The sequence below is a fragment of the Schistocerca gregaria genome, unplaced genomic scaffold, assembly GCF_023897955.1.
Source record: "Schistocerca gregaria isolate iqSchGreg1 unplaced genomic scaffold, iqSchGreg1.2 ptg000180l, whole genome shotgun sequence".
Classification (NCBI taxonomy): Eukaryota; Metazoa; Arthropoda; class Insecta; order Orthoptera; family Acrididae; genus Schistocerca; species Schistocerca gregaria.
This window is the reverse complement of record NW_026061730.1, coordinates 11,654,380-11,673,650: the sequence shown is the minus strand read 5'-3', so window position 1 is coordinate 11,673,650 and position 19,271 is coordinate 11,654,380. Positions and strand designations below refer to the sequence as shown.

Below are 19,271 nucleotides of genomic sequence, written 5' to 3'. Positions count from 1 at the left end.
GTCTTACTCAGAGCGGTGTCTGAACTCTATTTTCGACGTTATGCGTGCCACTTTCATTGTGGCCAACTACGATTCGATACAGAATGCACGAAACCTGAAAGACACCCTCACTGATTCATAGAGAGTAGTGTTTGTCTGCGGAATAATGGGAGTGCGAGGGTCTGTGACGTTGATATGACTGTATGTAGCACTACTAGTTATCGGGGGGGTGGGCGTAGCTCAGATGGTAGAGCGCTCGCTTAGTGTGCGAGAGGTACTGGCATCGATACCCAGCGCCTCCAGAATTTTTAACACACCTACATGCGCACCTTGCCATGCAAGTGGAATAATTCCCAACCGGCAGAGGTGTGTAGGCAGATACAAGCGAACGATTAGCATCCACAATTGCGCCGATTTCACGTAAATCCCACTGCACGTTCCCATTCTTTGCGTGCAGTCGGCTGCTACTGGTGTTGCTGGTTGTGACTGCTGATAACAGATGCCGTAGCAATCAATTCATGGAGTGAGTTGTATGTTTTGCGATAGTCTGTCTCTGACAAGGAAGCACAGGTGATATAGGTGCGAACACAGGAAGCTTGCAGCCCCTCGCTGCCTGCAGACACAGAGCAGCCACACTAGAAGAGCGGCCTAAGCCGTAGGCGAAATGTGCTCATTCGCTTTGGCGCGACGTCGAACTATAAATAAGGCTGTCACTAGCGTGAGCGTTGCGTGAGCGTCGTGTAAAGTCGGAAAAGTCATCTGCATGGGTGATTGCCAAGTTTGGGGAGCGTTTCGTAGTACGATCAGTGCAATGGGGACGCGGAAACTTGTTGTGTCCCAGTGTTTTGCAGTTGGACGACAAGAGTTTTACACAGTAGCAAAGAGCGAGGCACTGAGTTGGCATGAACAATGGAGAGCACAGTAGGGCTCGAGATGTGCTTGTTACCTCAGGTGCTGTGTGATTGTGGACAAGGAGTGAAATGGACCAATTTGTGACCGCCCTTTCAATTTAAGACGTTCAAAACAGACGGAATTTGCATTCGTAATACCAGAGCATCGAAACTACTTGGAACTCTTGTGTATATGAACGTGTCCGCGCCTTTGTATTCTGGTACCTTCGCCGCTACAAACCAACCAACCATCGTGTCCGTGCACATCAGAGTCGCAAAGAATGGAGAATAGCCAGGCTTGGTCGTGTGTGTAGTTGTAGCTCAGTTGGCAGATCGTTCGCTTAGCGTGTGAACGGTCTCGGGTTCAAGCAACGGCTCCTCCATGTTTTGTGGTCAGTGCATGGTAAGTGTTGGTCGCGGCGAACATAAACGCACGCAAGAAGTTGCAAAACCAGCGTCACAGACTGATATGATGTATACTGTCATAAGGAGAGCAAGATGTAAGTGTGGGGACCGGCTGTTATCGAGTGCAGACCTGTCTTAGGTATCACGGCTTAACGTCATTGAAGTCTAGAGGTGGACAACACGTTCGTCTTACTCAGAGCGGTGTCTGAACTCTATTTTCGACATTATGCGTGCCACTTTCATTGTGGCCAACTACGATTCGATACAGAATGCACGAAACCTGAAAGACACCCTCACTGATTCATAGAGAGTAGTGTTTGTCTGCGGAATAATGGGAGTGCGAGGGTCTGTGACGTTGATATGACTGTATGTAGCACTACTAGTTATCGGGGGGGTGGGCGTAGCTCAGATGGTAGAGCGCTCGCTTAGTGTGCGAGAGGTACTGGGATCGATACCCAGCGCCTCCAGAATTTTTAACACACCTACATGCGCACCTTGCCATGCAAGTGGAATAATTCCCAACCGGCAGAGGTGTGTAGGCAGATACAAGTGAACGATTAGCATCCACAATTGCGCCGATTTCACGTAAATCCCACTGCACGTTCCCATTCTTTGCGTGCAGTCGGCTGCTACTGGTGTTGCTGGTTGTGACTGCTGATAACAGATGCCGTAGCAATCAATTCATGGAGTGAGTTGTATGTTTTGCGATAGTCTGTCTCTGACAAGGAAGCACAGGTGATATAGGTGCGAACACAGAAAGCTTGCAGCCCCTCGCTGCCTGCAGACACAGAGCAGCCACACTAGAAGAGCGGCCTAAGCCGTAGGCGAAAGGTGCTCATTCGCTTTGGCGCGACGTCGAACTATAAATAAGGCTGTCACTAGCGTGAGCGTTGCGTGAGCGTCGTGTAAAGTCGGAAAAGTCATCTGCATGGGTGATTGCCAAGTTTGGGGAGCGTTTCGTAGTACGATCAGTGCAATGGGGACGCGGAAACTTGTTGTGTCCCAGTGTTTTGCAGTTGGACGACAAGAGTTTTACACAGTAGCAAAGAGCGAGGCACTGAGTTGGCATGAACAATGGAGAGCACAATAGGGCTCGAGATGTGCTTGTTACCTCAGGTGCTGTGTGATTGTGGACAAGGAGTGAAATGGACCAATTTGTGACCGCCCTTTCAATTTAATACGTTCAAAACAGAAGGAATTTGCATTCGTAATACCAGAGCATCGAAACTACTTGGAACTCTTGTGTATATGAACGTGTCCGCGCCTTTGTATTCTGGTACCTTCGCCGCTACAAACCAACCAACCATCGTGTCCGTGCACATCAGAGTCGCAAAGAATGGAGAATAGCCAGGCTTGGTCGTGTGTGTAGCTGTAGCTCAGTTGGCAGATCGTTCGCTTAGCGTGTGAACGGTCTCGGGTTCAAGCCCCGGCTCCTCCATGTTTTGTGGTCAGTGCATGGTAAGTGTTGGTGGCGGCGAACATAAACGCACGCAAGAAGTTTCAAAACCAGTGTCACAGACTGATATGATGTATACTGTCATAAGGAGAGCAAGATGTAAGTGTGGGGACCGGCTGTTATCGAGTGCAGACCTGTCTTAGGTATCACGGCTTAACGTCATTGAAGTCTAGAGGTGGACAATACGTTCGTCTTACTCAGAGCAGTGTCTGAACTTTATTTTCGACGTTATGCGTGCCACTTTCATTGTGGCCAACTACGATTCGATACAGAATGCACGAAACCTGAAAGACACCCTCACTGATTTATAGAGAGTGGTGTTTGCGGAATAATGGGAGAGCGAGGGTCTGTGACGTTGATATGACTGTATGTAGCACTACTAGTTATCGGGGGGGTGGGCGTAGCTCAGATGGTAGAGCGCTCGCTTAGTGTGCGAGAAGTACTGGGATCGATACCCAGCGCCTCCAGAATTTTTAACACACCTACATGCGCACCTTGCCATGTAAGAGGAATAATTCCCAACCGGCAGAGGTGTGTAGGCAGATACAAGCGAACGATTAGCATCCACAATTGCGCCGATTTCACGTAAATCCCACTGCACGTTCCCATTCTTTGCGTGCAGTCGGCTGCTACTGGTGTTGCTGGTTGTGACTGCTGATAACAGATGCCGTAGCAATCAATTCATGGAGTGAGTTGTATGTTTTGCGATAGTCTGTCTCTGACAAGGAAGCACAGGTGATATAGGTGCGAACACAGGAAGCTTGCAGCCCCTCGCTGCCTGCAGACACAGAGCAGCCACACTAGAAGAGCGGCCTAAGCCGTAGGCGAAATGTGCTCATTCGCTTTGGCGCGACGTCGAACTATAAATAAGGCTGTCACTAGCGTGAGCGTTGCGTGAGCGTCGTGTAAAGTCGGAAAAGTCATCTGCATGGGTGATTGCCAAGTTTGGGGAGCGTTTCGTAGTACGATCAGTGCAATGGGGACGCGGAAACTTGTTGTGTCCCAGTGTTTTGCAGTTGGACGACAAGAGTTTTACACAGTAGCAAAGAGCGAGGCACTGAGTTGGCATGAACAATGGAGAGCACAATAGGGCTCGAGATGTGCTTGTTACCTCAGGTGCTGTGTGATTGTGGACAAGGAGTGAAATGGACCAATTTGTGACCGCCCTTTCAATTTAAGACGTTCAAAACAGACGGAATTTGCATTCGTAATACCAGAGCATCGAAACTACTTGGAACTCTTGTGTATATGAACGTGTCCGCGCCTTTGTATTCTGGTACCTTCGCCGCTACAAACCAACCAACCATCGTGTCCGTGCACATCAGAGTCGCAAAGAATGGAGAATAGCCAGGCTTGGTCGTGTGTGTAGATGTAGCTCAGTTGGCAGATCGTTCGCTTAGCGTGTGAACGGTCTCGGGTTCAAGCAACGGCTCCTCCATGTTTTGTGGTCAGTGCATGGTAAGTGTTGGTCGCGGCGAACATAAACGCACGCAAGAAGTTGCAAAACCAGCGTCACAGACTGATATGATGTATACTGTCATAAGGAGAGCAAGATGTAAGTGTGGGGACCGGCTGTTATCGAGTGCAGACCTGTCTTAGGTATCACGGCTTAACGTCATTGAAGTCTAGAGGTGGACAACACGTTCGTCTTACTCAGAGCGGTGTCTGAACTCTATTTTCGACGTTATGCGTGCCACTTTCATTGTGGCCAACTACGATTCGATACAGAATGCACGAAACCTGAAAGACACCCTCACTGATTCATAGAGAGTAGTGTTTGTCTGCGGAATAATGGGAGTGCGAGGGTCTGTGACGTTGATATGACTGTATGTAGCACTACTAGTTATCGGGGGGGTGGGCGTAGCTCAGATGGTAGAGCGCTCGCTTAGCGCACCTACATGAGCACCTTGCCATGCAAGTGGAATAATTCCCAACCGGCAGAGGTGTGTAGGCAGATACAAGCGAACGATTAGCATCCACAATTGCGCCGATTTCACGTAAATCCCACTGCACGTTCCCATTCTTTGCGTGCAGTCGGCTGCTACTGGTGTTGCTGGTTGTGACTGCTGATAACAGATGCCGTAGCAATCAATTCATGGAGTGAGTTGTATGTTTTGCGATAGTCTGTCTCTGACAAGGAAGCACAGGTGATACAGGTGCGAACACAGGAAGCTTGCAGCCCCTCGCTGCCTGCAGACACAGAGCAGCCACACTAGAAGAGCGGCCTAAGCCGTAGGCGAAATGTGCTCATTCGCTTTGGCGCGACGTCGAACTATAAATAAGGCTGTCACTAGCGTGAGCGTTGCGTGAGCGTCGTGTAAAGTCGGAAAAGTCATCTGCATGGGTGATTGCCAAGTTTGGGGAGCGTTTCGTAGTACGATCAGTGCAATGGGGACGCGGAAACTTGTTGTGTCCCAGTGTTTTGCAGTTGGACGACAAGAGTTTTACACAGTAGCAAAGAGCGAGGCACTGAGTTGGCATGAACAATGGAGAGCACAATAGGGCTCGAGATGTGCTTGTTACCTCAGGTGCTGTGTGATTGTGGACAAGGAGTGAAATGGACCAATTTGTGACCGCCCTTTCAATTTAAGACGTTCAAAACAGACGGAATTTGCATTCGTAATACCAGAGCATCGAAACTACTTGGAACTCTTGTGTATATGAACGTGTCCGCGCCTTTGTATTCTGGTACCTTCGCCGCTACAAACCAACCAACCATCGTGTCCGTGCACATCAGAGTCGCAAAGAATGGAGAATAGCCAGGCTTGGTCGTGTGTGTAGTTGTAGCTCAGTTGGCAGATGGTTCGCTTAGCGTGTGAACGGTCTCGGGTTCAAGCCCCGGCTCCTCCATGTTTTGTGGTCAGTGCATGGTAAGTGTTGGTCGCGGCGAACATAAACGCACGCAAGAAGTTGCAAAACCAGCGTCACAGACTGATATGATGTATACTTTCATAAGGAGAGCAAGATGTAAGTGTGGGGACCGGCTGTTATCGAGTGCAGACCTGTCTTAGGTATCACGGCTTAACGTCATTGAAGTCTAGAGGTGGACAACACGTTCGTCTTACTCAGAGCGGTGTCTGAACTCTATTTTCGACGTTATGCGTGCCACTTTCATTGTGGCCAACTACGATTCGATACAGAATGCACGAAACCTGAAAGACACCCTCACTGATTCATAGAGAGTAGTGTTTGTCTGCGGAATAATGGGAGTGCGAGGGTCTGTGACGTTGATATGACTGTATGTAGCACTACTAGTTATCGGGGGGGTGGGCGTAGCTCAGATGGTAGAGCGCTCGCTTAGTGTGTGAGAGGTACTGGGATCGATACCCAGCGCCTCCAGAATTTTTAACACACCTACATGCGCACCTTGCCATGCAAGTGGAATAATTCCCAACCGGCAGAGGTGTGTAGGCAGATACAAGCGAACGATTAGCATCCACAATTGCGCCGATTTCACGTAAATCCCACTGCACGTTCCCATTCTTTGCGTGCAGTCGGCTGCTACTGGTGTTGCTGGTTGTGACTGCTGATAACAGATGCCGTAGCAATCAATTCATGGAGTGAGTTGTATGTTTTGCGATAGTCTGTCTCTGACAAGGAAGCACAGGTGATATAGGTGTGAACACAGGAAGCTTGCAGCCCCTCGCTGCCTGCAGACACAGAGCAGCCACACTAGAAGAGCGGCCTAAGCCGTAGGCGAAATGTGCTCATTCGCTTTGGCGCGACGTCGAACTATAAATAAGGCTGTCACTAGCGTGAGCGTCGTGTAAAGTCGGAAAAGTCATCTGCATGGGTGATTGCCAAGTTTGGGGAGCGTTTCGTAGTACGATCAGTGCAATGGGGACGCGGAAACTTGTTGTGTCCCAGTGTTTTGCAGTTGGACGACAAGAGTTTTACACAGTAGCAAAGAGCGAGGCACTGAGTTGGCATGAACAATGGAGAGCACAATAGGGCTCGAGATGTGCTTGTTACCTCAGGTGCTGTGTGATTGTGGACAAGGAGTGAAATGGACCAATTTGTGACCGCCCTTTCAATTTAAGACGTTCAAAACAGACGGAATTTGCATTCGTAATACCAGAGCATCGAAACTACTTGGAACTCTTGTGTATATGAACGTGTCCGCGCCTTTGTATTCTGGTACCTTCGCCGCTACAAACCAACCAACCATCGTGTCCGTGCACATCAGAGTCGCAAAGAATGGAGAATAGCCAGGCTTGGTCGTGTGTGTAGTTGTAGCTCAGTTGGCAGATCGTTCGCTTAGCGTGTGATCGGTCTCGGGTTCAAGCCCCGGCTCCTCCATGTTTTGTGGTCAGTGCATGGTAAGTGTTGGTCGCGGCGAACATAAACGCACGCAAGAAGTTGCAAAACCAGCGTCACAGACTGATATGATGTATACTTTCATAAGGAGAGCAAGATGTAAGTGTGGGGACCGGCTGTTATCGAGTGCAGACCTGTCTTAGGTATCACGGCTTAACGTCATTGAAGTCTAGAGGTGGACAACACGTTCGTCTTACTCAGAGCGGTGTCTGAACTCTATTTTCGACGTTATGCGTGCCACTTTCATTGTGGCCAACTACGATTCGATACAGAATGCACGAAACCTGAAAGACACCCTCACTGATTCATAGAGAGTAGTGTTTGTCTGCGGAATAATGGGAGTGCGAGGGTCTGTGACGTTGATATGACTGTATGTAGCACTACTAGTTATCGGGGGGGTGGGCGTAGCTCAGATGGTAGAGCGGTCGCTTAGTGTGCGAGAGGTACTGGGATCGATACCCAGCGCCTCCAGAATTTTTAACACACCTACATGCGCATCTTGCCATGCAAGTGGAATAATTCCCAACCGGCAGAGGTGTGTAGGCAGATACAAGCGAACGATTAGCATCCACAATTGCGCCGATTTCACGTAAATCCCACTGCACGTTCCCATTCTTTGCGTGCAGTCGGCTGCTACTGGTGTTGCTGGTTGTGACTGCTGATAACAGATGCCGTAGCAATCAATTCATGGAGTGAGTTGTATGTTTTGCGATAGTCTGTCTCTGACAAGGAAGCACAGGTGATATAGGTGCGAACACAGGAAGCTTGCAGCCCCTCGCTGCCTGCAGACACAGAGCAGCCACACTAGAAGAGCGGCCTAAGCCGTAGGCGAAATGTGCTCATTCGCTTTGGCGCGACGTCGAACTATAAATAAGGCTGTCACTAGCGTGAGCGTTGCGTGAGCGTCGTGTAAAGTCGGAAAAGTCATCTGCATGGGTGATTGCCAAGTTTGGGGAGCGTTTCGTAGTACGATCAGTGCAATGGGGACGCGGAAACTTGTTGTGTCCCAGTGTTTTGCAGTTGGACGACAAGAGTTTTACACAGTAGCAAAGAGCGAGGCACTGAGTTGGCATGAACAATGGAGAGCACAATAGGGCTCGAGATGTGCTTGTTACCTCAGGTGCTGTGTGATTGTGGACAAGGAGTGAAATGGACCAATTTGTGACCGCCCTTTCAATTTAAGACGTTCAAAACAGACGGAATTTGCATTCGTAATACCAGAGCATCGAAACTACTTGGAACTCTTGTGTATATGAACGTGTCCGCGCCTTTGTATTCTGGTACCTTCGCCGCTACAAACCAACCAACCATCGTGTCCGTGCACATCAGAGTCGCAAAGAATGGAGAATAGCCAGGCTTGGTCGTGTGTGTAGTTGTAGCTCAGTTGGCAGATCGTTCGCTTAGCGTGTGAACGGTCTCGGGTTCAAGCCCCGGCTCCTCCATGTTTTGTGGTCAGTGCATGGTAAGTGTTGGTCGCGGCGAACATAAACGCACGCAAGAAGTTGCAAAACCAGCGTCACAGACTGATATGATGTATACTGTCATAAGGAGAGCAAGATGTAAGTGTGGGGACCGGCTGTTATCGAGTGCAGACCTGTCTTAGGTATCACAGCTTAACGTCATTGAAGTCTAGAGGTGGACAACACGTTCGTCTTACTCAGAGCGGTGTCTGAACTCTATTTTCGACGTTATGCGTGCCACTTTCATCGTGGCCAACTACGATTCGGTACAGAATGCACGAAACCTGAAAGACACCCTCACTGATTCATAGAGAGTTGTGTTTGTCTGCGGAATAATGGGAGTGCTAGGGTCTGTGACGTTGATATGATTGTATGTAGCACTACTAGTTATCGGGGGGGGGGGGGGGGGCGTAGCTCAGATTGTAGAGCGCTCGCTTAGTGTGTGAGAGGTACTGGGATCGATACCCAGCGCCTCCAGAATTTTTAACACACCTACATGCGCACCTTGCCATGCAAGTGGAATAATTCCCAACCGGCAGAGGTGTGTAGGCAGATACAAGCGAACGATTAGCATCCACAATTGCGCCGATTTCACGTAAATCCCACTGCACGTTCCCATTCTTTGCGTGCAGTCGGCTGCTACTGGTGTTGCTGGTTGTGACTGCTGATAACAGATGCCGTAGCAATCAATTCATGGAGTGAGTTGTATGTTTTGCGATAGTCTGTCTCTGACAAGGAAGCACAGGTGATATAGGTGCGAACACAGGAAGCTTGCAGCCCCTCGCAGCCTGCAGACACAGAGCAGCCACACTAGAAGAGCGGCCTAAGCCGTAGGCGAAATGTGCTCATTCGCTTTGGCACGACGTCGAACTATAAATAAGGCTGTCACTAGCGTGAGCGTTGCGTGAGCGTCGTGTAAAGTCGGAAAAGTCATCTGCATGGGTGATTGCCAAGTTTGGGGAGCGTTTCGTAGTACGATCAGTGCAATGGGGACGCGGAAACTTGTTGTGTCCCAGTGTTTTGCAGTTGGACGACAAGAGTTTACACAGTAGCACAGAGCGAGGCACTGAGTTGGCATGAACAATGGAGAGCACAATAGGGCTCGAGATGTGCTTGTTACCTCAGGTGCTGTGTGATTGTGGACAAGGAGTGAAATGGACCAATTTGTGACCGCCCTTTCAATTTAAGACGTTCAAAACAGACGGAATTTGCATTCGTAATACCAGAGCATCGAAACTACTTGGAACTCTTGTGTATATGAACGTGTCCGCGCCTTTGTATTCTGGTACCTTCGCCGCTACAAACCAACCAACCATCGTGTCCGTGCACATCAGAGTCGCAAAGAATGGAGAATAGCCAGGCTTGGTCGTGTGTGTAGTTGTAGCTCAGTTGGCAGATCGTTCGCTTAGCGTGTGAACGGTCTCGGGTTCAAGCCCCGGCTCCTCCATGTTTTGTGGTCAGTGCATGGTAAGTGTTGGTCGCGGCGAACATAAACGCACGCAAGAAGTTGCAAAACCAGCGTCACAGACTGATATGATGTATACTGTCATAAGGAGAGCAAGATGTAAGTGTGGGGACCGGCTGTTATCGAGTGCAGACCTGTCTTAGGTATCACAGCTTAACGTCATTGAAGTCTAGAGGTGGACAACACGTTCGTCTTACTCAGAGCGGTGTCTGAACTCTATTTTCGACGTTATGCGTGCCACTTTCATCGTGGCCAACTACGATTCGGTACAGAATGCACGAAACCTGAAAGACACCCTCACTGATTCATAGAGAGTTGTGTTTGTCTGCGGAATAATGGGAGTGCTAGGGTCTGTGACGTTGATATGATTGTATGTAGCACTACTAGTTATCGGGGGGGGGGGGGGGGGAGCGTAGCTCAGATTGTAGAGCGCTCGCTTAGTGTGTGAGAGGTACTGGGATCGATACCCAGCGCCTCCAGAATTTTTAACACACCTACATGCGCACCTTGCCATGCAAGTGGAATAATTCCCAACCGGCAGAGGTGTGTAGGCAGATACAAGCGAACGATTAGCATCCACAATTGCGCCGATTTCACGTAAATCCCACTGCACGTTCCCATTCTTTGCGTGCAGTCGGCTGCTACTGGTGTTGCTGGTTGTGACTGCTGATAACAGATGCCGTAGCAATCAATTCATGGAGTGAGTTGTATGTTTTGCGATAGTCTGTCTCTGACAAGGAAGCACAGGTGATATAGGTGCGAACACAGGAAGCTTGCAGCCCCTCGCAGCCTGCAGACACAGAGCAGCCACACTAGAAGAGCGGCCTAAGCCGTAGGCGAAATGTGCTCATTCGCTTTGGCACGACGTCGAACTATAAATAAGGCTGTCACTAGCGTGAGCGTTGCGTGAGCGTCGTGTAAAGTCGGAAAAGTCATCTGCATGGGTGATTGCCAAGTTTGGGGAGCGTTTCGTAGTACGATCAGTGCAATGGGGACGCGGAAACTTGTTGTGTCCCAGTGTTTTGCAGTTGGACGACAAGAGTTTACACAGTAGCACAGAGCGAGGCACTGAGTTGGCATGAACAATGGAGAGCACAATAGGGCTCGAGATGTGCTTGTTACCTCAGGTGCTGTGTGATTGTGGACAAGCAGTGAAATGGACCAATTTGTGACCGCCCTTTCAATTTAAGACGTTCAAAACAGACGGAATTTGCATTCGTAATACCAGAGCATCGAAACTACTTGGAACTCTTGTGTATATGAACGTGTCCGCGCCTTTGTATTCTGGTACCTTCGCCGCTACAAACCAACCAACCATCGTGTCCGTGCACATCAGAGTCGCAAAGAATGGAGAATAGCCAGGCTTTGTCGTGTGTGTAGTTGTAGCTCAGTTGGCAGATCGTTCGCTTAGCGTGTGAACGGTCTCGGGTTCAAGCCCCGGCTCCTCCATGTTTTGTGGTCAGTGCATGATAAGTGTTGGTCGCGGCGAACATAAACGCACGCAAGAAGTTGCAAAACCAGCGTCACAGACTGATATGATGTATACTGTCATAAGGAGAGCAAGATGTAAGTGTGGGGACCGGCTGTTATCGAGTGCAGACCTGTCTTAGGTATCACGGCTTAACGTCATTGAAGTCTAGAGGTGGACAACACGTTCGTCTTACTCAGAGCGGTGTCTGAACTCTATTTTCGACGTTATGCGTGCCACTTTCATTGTGGCCAACTACGATTCGATACAGAATGCACGAAACCTGAAAGACACCCTCACTGATTCATAGAGAGTAGTGTTTGTCTGCGGAATAATGGGAGTGCGAGGGTCTGTGACGTTGATATGACTGTATGTAGCACTACTAGTTATCGGGGGGGTGGGCGTAGCTGAGATGGTAGAGCGCTCGCTTAGTGTGCGAGAGGTACTGGGATCGATACCCAGCGCCTCCAGAATTTTTAACACACCTACATGCGCACCTTGCCATGCAAGTGGAATAATTCCCAACCGGCAGAGGTGTGTAGGCAGATACAAGGGAACGATTAGCATCCACAATTGCGCCGATTTCACGTAAATCCCACTGCACGTTCCCATTCTTTGCGTGCAGTCGGCTGCTACTGGTGTTGCTGGTTGTGACTGCTGATAACAGATGCCGTAGCAATCAATTCATGGAGTGAGTTGTATGTTTTGCGATAGTCTGTCTCTGACAAGGAAGCACAGGTGATATAGGTGCGAACACAGGAAGCTTGCAGCCCCTCGCAGCCTGCAGACACAGAGCAGCCACACTAGAAGAGCGGCCTAAGCCGTAGGCGAAATGTGCTCATTCGCTTTGGCACGACGTCGAACTATAAATAAGGCTGTCACTAGCGTGAGCGTTGCGTGAGCGTCGTGTAAAGTCGGAAAAGTCATCTGCATGGGTGATTGCCAAGTTTGGGGAGCGTTTCGTAGTACGATCAGTGCAATGGGGACGCGGAAACTTGTTGTGTCCCAGTGTTTTGCAGTTGGACGACAAGAGTTTACACAGTAGCACAGAGCGAGGCACTGAGTTGGCATGAACAATGGAGAGCACAATAGGGCTCGAGATGTGCTTGTTACCTCAGGTGCTGTGTGATTGTGGACAAGCAGTGAAATGGACCAATTTGTGACCGCCCTTTCAATTTAAGACGTTCAAAACAGACGGAATTTGCATTCGTAATACCAGAGCATCGAAACTACTTGGAACTCTTGTGTATATGAACGTGTCCGCGCCTTTGTATTCTGGTACCTTCGCCGCTACAAACCAACCAACCATCGTGTCCGTGCACATCAGAGTCGCAAAGAATGGAGAATAGCCAGGCTTGGTCGTGTGTGTAGTTGTAGCTCAGTTGGCAGATCGTTCGCTTAGCGTGTGAACGGTCTCGGGTTCAAGCCCCGGCTCCTCCATGTTTTGTGGTCAGTGCATGGTAAGTGTTGGTCGCGGCGAACATAAACGCACGCAAGAAGTTGCAAAACCAGCGTCACAGACTGATATGATGTATACTGTCATAAGGAGAGCAAGATGTAAGTGTGGGGACCGGCTGTTATCGAGTGCAGACCTGTCTTAGGTATCACGGCTTAACGTCATTGAAGTCTAGAGGTGGACAACACGTTCGTCTTACTCAGAGCGGTGTCTGAACTCTATTTTCGACGTTATGCGTGCCACTTTCATTGTGGCCAACTACGATTCGATACAGAATGCACGAAACCTGAAAGACACCCTCACTGATTCATAGAGAGTAGTGTTTGTCTGCGGAATAATGGGAGTGCGAGGGTCTGTGACGTTGATATGCCTGTATGTAGCACTACTAGTTATCGGGGGGGTGGGCGTAGCTGAGATGGTAGAGCGCTCGCTTAGTGTGCGAGAGGTACTGGGATCGATACCCAGCGCCTCCAGAATTTTTAACACACCTACATGCGCACCTTGCCATGCAAGTGGAATAATTCCCAACCGGCAGAGGTGTGTAGGCAGATACAAGGGAACGATTAGCATCCACAATTGCGCCGATTTCACGTAAATCCCACTGCACGTTCCCATTCTTTGCGTGCAGTCGGCTGCTACTGGTGTTGCTGGTTGTGACTGCTGATAACAGATGCCGTAGCAATCAATTCATGGAGTGAGTTGTATGTTTTGCGATAGTCTGTCTCTGACAAGGAAGCACAGGTGATATAGGTGCGAACACAGGAAGCTTGCAGCCCCTCGCTGCCTGCAGACACAGAGCAGCCACACTAGAAGAGCGGCCTAAGCCGTAGGCGAAATGTGCTCATTCGCTTTGGCGCGACGTCGAACTATAAATAAGGCTGTCACTAGCGTAAGCGTTGCGTGAGCGTCGTGTAAAGTCGGAAAAGTCATCTGCATGGGTGATTGCCAAGTTTGGGGAGCGTTTCGTAGCAACGACCAGTGCAATGGGGACGCGAAAACTTGTTGTGTCCCAGTGTTTTGCAGTTGGACGACAAGAGTTTTACACAGTAGCAAAGAGCGAGGCACTGAGTTGGCATGAACAATGGAGAGCACAATAGGGCTCGAGATGTGCTTGTTACCTCAGGTGCTGTGTGATTGTGGACAAGGAGTGAAATGGACCAATTTGTGACCGCCCTTTCAATTTAAGACGTTCAAAACAGACGGAATTTGCATTCGTAATACCAGAGCATCGAAACTACTTGGAACTCTTGTGTATATGAACGTGTCCGCGCCTTTGTATTCTGGTACCTTCGCCGCTACAAACCAACCAACCATCGTGTCCGTGCACATCAGAGTCGCAAAGAATGGAGAATAGCCAGGCTTGGTCGTGTGTGTAGTTGTAGCTCAGTTGGCAGATCGTTCGCTTAGCGTGTGAACGGTCTCGGTTTCAAGCCCCGGCTCCTCCATGTTTTGTGGTCAGTGCATGGTAAGTGTTGGTCGCGGCGAACATAAACGCACGCAAGAAGTTGCAAAACCAGCGTCACAGACTAATATGATGTATACTGTCATAAGGAGAGCAAGATGTAAGTGTGGGGACCGGCTGTTATCGAGTGCAGACCTGTCTTAGGTATCACGGCTTAACGTCATTGAAGTCTAGAGGTGGACAACACGTTCGTCTTACTCAGAGCGGTGTCTGAACTCTATTTTCGACGTTATGCGTGCCACTTTCATTGTGGCCAACTACGATTCGATACAGAATGCACGAAACCTGAAAGACACCCTCACTGATTCATAGAGAGTAGTGTTTGTCTGCGGAATAATGGGAGTGCGAGGGTCTGTGACGTTGATATGACTGTATGTAGCGCTACTAGTTATCGGGGGGGTGGGCGTAGCTCAGATGGTAGAGCGCTCGCTTAGTGTGCGAGAGGTACTGGGATCGATACCCAGCGCCTCCAGAATTTTTAACACACCTACATGCGCACCTTGCCATGCAAGTGGAATAATTCCCACCCGGCAGAGGTGTGTAGGCAGATACAAGGGAACGATTAGCATCCACAATTGCGCCGATTTCACGTAAATCCCACTGCACGTTCCCATTCTTTGCGTGCAGTCGGCTGCTACTGGTGTTGCTGGTTGTGACTGCTGATAACAGATGCCGTAGCAATCAATTCATGGAGTGAGTTGTATGTTTTGCGATAGTCTGTCTCTGACAAGGAAGCACAGGCGATATAGGTGCGAACACAGGAAGCTTGCAGCCCCTCGCTGCCTGCAGACACAGAGCAGCCACACTAGAAGAGCGGCCTAAGCCGTAGGCGAAATGTGCTCATTCGCTTTGGCGCGACGTCGAACTATAAATAAGGCTGTCACTAGCGTAAGCGTTGCGTGAGCGTCGTGTAAAGTCGGAAAAGTCATCTGCATGGGTGATTGCCAAGTTTGGGGAGCGTTTCGTAGCAACGACCAGTGCAATGGGGACGCGGAAACTTGTTGTGTCCCAGTGTTTTGCAGTTGGACGACAAGAGTTTTACACAGTAGCAAAGAGCGAGGCACTGAGTTGGCATGAACAATGGAGAGCACAATAGGGCTCGAGATGTGCTTGTTACCTCAGGTGCTGTGTGATTGTGGACAAGGAGTGAAATGGACCAATTTGTGACCGCCCTTTCAATTTAAGACGTTCAAAACAGACGGAATTTGCATTCGTAATACCAGAGCATCGAAACTACTTGGAACTCTTGTGTATATGAACGTGTCCGCGCCTTTGTATTCTGGTACCTTCGCCGCTACAAACCAACCAACCATCGTGTCCGTGCACATCAGAGTCGCAAAGAATGGAGAATAGCCAGGCTTGGTCGTGTGTGTAGTTGTAGCTCAGTTGGCAGATCGTTCGCTTAGCGTGTGAACGGTCTCGGTTTCAAGCCCCGGCTCCTCCATGTTTTGTGGTCAGTGCATGGTAAGTGTTGGTCGCGGCGAACATAAACGCACGCAAGAAGTTGCAAAACCAGCGTCACAGACTAATATGATGTATACTGTCATAAGGAGAGCAAGATGTAAGTGTGGGGACCGGCTGTTATCGAGTGCAGACCTGTCTTAGGTATCACGGCTTAACGTCATTGAAGTCTAGAGGTGGACAACACGTTCGTCTTACTCAGAGCGGTGTCTGAACTCTATTTTCGACGTTATGCGTGCCACTTTCATTGTGGCCAACTACGATTCGATACAGAATGCACGAAACCTGAAAGACACCCTCACTGATTCATAGAGAGTAGTGTTTGTCTGCGGAATAATGGGAGTGCGAGGGTCTGTGACGTTGATATGACTGTATGTAGCGCTACTAGTTATCGGGGGGGTGGGCGTAGCTCAGATGGTAGAGCGCTCGCTTAGTGTGCGAGAGGTACTGGGATCGATACCCAGCGCCTCCAGAATTTTTAACACACCTACATGCGCACCTTGCCATGCAAGTGGAATAATTCCCACCCGGCAGAGGTGTGTAGGCAGATACAAGGGAACGATTAGCATCCACAATTGCGCCGATTTCACGTAAATCCCACTGCACGTTCCCATTCTTTGCGTGCAGTCGGCTGCTACTGGTGTTGCTGGTTGTGACTGCTGATAACAGATGCCGTAGCAATCAATTCATGGAGTGAGTTGTATGTTTTGCGATAGTCTGTCTCTGACAAGGAAGCACAGGCGATATAGGTGCGAACACAGGAAGCTTGCAGCCCCTCGCTGCCTGCAGACACAGAGCAGCCACACTAGAAGAGCGGCCTAAGCCGTAGGCGAAATGTGCTCATTCGCTTTGGCGCGACGTCGAACTATAAATAAGGCTGTCACTAGCGTAAGCGTTGCGTGAGCGTCGTGTAAAGTCGGAAAAGTCATCTGCATGGGTGATTGCCAAGTTTGGGGAGCGTTTCGTAGCAACGACCAGTGCAATGGGGACGCGGAAACTTGTTGTGTCCCAGTGTTTTGCAGTTGGACGACAAGAGTTTTACACAGTAGCAAAGAGCGAGGCACTGAGTTGGCATGAACAATGGAGAGCACAATAGGGCTCGAGATGTGCTTGTTACCTCAGGTGCTGTGTGATTGTGGACAAGCAGTGAAATGGACCAATTTGTGACCGCCCTTTCAATTTAAGACGTTCAAAACAGACGGAATTTGCATTCGTAATACCAGAGCATCGAAACTACTTGGAACTCTTGTGTATATGAACGTGTCCGCGCCTTTGTATTCTGGTACCTTCGCCGCTACAAACCAACCAACCATCGTGTCCGTGCACATCAGAGTCGCAAAGAATGGAGAATAGCCAGGCTTGGTCGTGTGTGTAGTTGTAGCTCAGTTGGCAGATCGTTCGCTTAGCGTGTGAACGGTCTCGGGTTCAAGCCCCGGCTCCTCCATGTTTTGTGGTCAGTGCATGGTAAGTGTTGGTCGCGGCGAACATAAACGCACGCAAGAAGTTGCAAAACCAGCGTCACAGACTGATATGATGTATACTGTCATAAGGAGAGCAAGATGTAAGTGTGGGGACCGGCTGTTATCGAGTGCAGACCTGTCTTAGGTATCACGGCTTAACGTCATTGAAGTCTAGAGGTGGACAACACGTTCGTCTTACTCAGAGCGGTGTCTGAACTCTATTTTCGACGTTATGCGTGCCACTTTCATTGTGGCCAACTACGATTCGATACAGAATGCACGAAACCTGAAAGACACCCTCACTGATTCATAGAGAGTAGTGTTTGTCTGCGGAATAATGGGAGTGCGAGGGTCTGTGACGTTGATATGACTGTATGTAGCACTACTAGTTATCGGGGGGGTGGGCGTAGCTGAGATGGTAGAGCGCTCGCTTAGTGTGCGAGAGGTACTGGGATCGATACCCAGCGCCTCCAGAATTTTTAACACACCTACATGCGCACCTTGCCATGCAAGTGGAATAATTCCCAACCGGCAGAGGTGTGTAGGCAGATACAAGGGAACGATTAGCATCCACAATTGCGCCGATTTCACGTAAATCCCACTGCACGTTCCCATTCTTTGCGTGCAGTCGGCTGCTACTGGTGTTGCTGGTTGTGACTGCTGATAACAGATGCCGTAGCAATCAATTCATGGAGTGAGTTGTATGTTTTGCGATAGTCTGTCTCTGACAAGGAAGCACAGGTGATATAGGTGCGAACACAGGAAGCTTGCAGCCCCTCGCAGCCTGCAGACACAGAGCAGCCACACTAGAAGAGCGGCCTAAGCCGTAGGCGAAATGTGCTCATTCGCTTTGGCACGACGTCGAACTATAAATAAGGCTGTCACTAGCGTGAGCGTTGCGTGAGCGTCGTGTAAAGTCGGAAAAGTCATCTGCATGGGTGATTGCCAAGTTTGGGGAGCGTTTCGTAGTACGATCAGTGCAATGGGGACGCGGAAACTTGTTGTGTCCCAGTGTTTTGCAGTTGGACGACAAGAGTTTACACAGTAGCACAGAGCGAGGCACTGAGTTGGCATGAACAATGGAGAGCACAATAGGGCTCGAGATGTGCTTGTTACCTCAGGTGCTGTGTGATTGTGGACAAGCAGTGAAATGGACCAATTTGTGACCGCCCTTTCAATTTAAGACGTTCAAAACAGACGGAATTTGCATTCGTAATACCAGAGCATCGAAACTACTTGGAACTCTTGTGTATATGAACGTGTCCGCGCCTTTGTATTCTGGTACCTTCGCCGCTACAAACCAACCAACCATCGTGTCCGTGCACATCAGAGTCGCAAAGAATGGAGAATAGCCAGGCTTGGTCGTGTGTGTAGTTGTAGCTCAGTTGGCAGATCGTTCGCTTAGCGTGTGAACGGTCTCGGGTTCAAGCCCCGGCTCCTCCATGTTTTGTGGTCAGTGCATGGTAAGTGTTGGTCGCGGCGAACATAAACGCACGCAAGAAGTTGCAAAACCAGCGTCACAGACTGATATGATGTATACTGTCATAAGGAGAGCAAGATGTAAGTGTGGGGACCGGCTGTTATCGAGTGCAGACCTGTCTTAGGTATCACGGCTTAACGTCATTGAAGTCTAGAGGTGGACAACACGTTCGTCTTACTCAGAGCGGTGTCTGAACTCTATTTTCGACGTTATGCGTGCCACTTTCATTGTGGCCAACTACGATTCGATACAGAATGCACGAAACCTGAAAGACACCCTCACTGATTCATAGAGAGTAGTGTTTGTCTGCGGAATAATGGGAGTGCGAGGGTCTGTGACGTTGATATGCCTGTATGTAGCACTACTAGTTATCGGGGGGGTGGGCGTAGCTGAGATGGTAGAGCGCTCGCTTAGTGTGCGAGAGGTACTGGGATCGATACCCAGCGCCTCCAGAATTTTTAACACACCTACATGCGCACCTTGCCATGCAAGTGGAATAATTCCCAACCGGC

The 19,271-nt window shown here is 49.5% G+C and overlaps 3 non-coding genes across 3 annotated transcripts; all 3 read left to right on the top strand.

The window, feature by feature from the left end:
* The first annotated feature begins 1,667 nt into the window (after positions 1 to 1,667).
* On the top strand, positions 1,668 to 1,741 carry Trnat-agu (transfer RNA threonine (anticodon AGU)). The gene has a single exon. It is a non-coding gene; the product is annotated as a tRNA-Thr (tRNA).
* A 13,015-nt stretch (positions 1,742 to 14,756) lies between these two features.
* On the top strand, positions 14,757 to 14,830 carry Trnat-agu (transfer RNA threonine (anticodon AGU)). The gene has a single exon. It is a non-coding gene; the product is annotated as a tRNA-Thr (tRNA).
* Positions 14,831 to 16,217: 1,387 nt separating this feature from the next.
* Positions 16,218 to 16,291, top strand: Trnat-agu (transfer RNA threonine (anticodon AGU)). Its single transcript has one exon. It is a non-coding gene; the product is annotated as a tRNA-Thr (tRNA).
* The last annotated feature ends 2,980 nt before the right edge of the window (positions 16,292 to 19,271 follow it).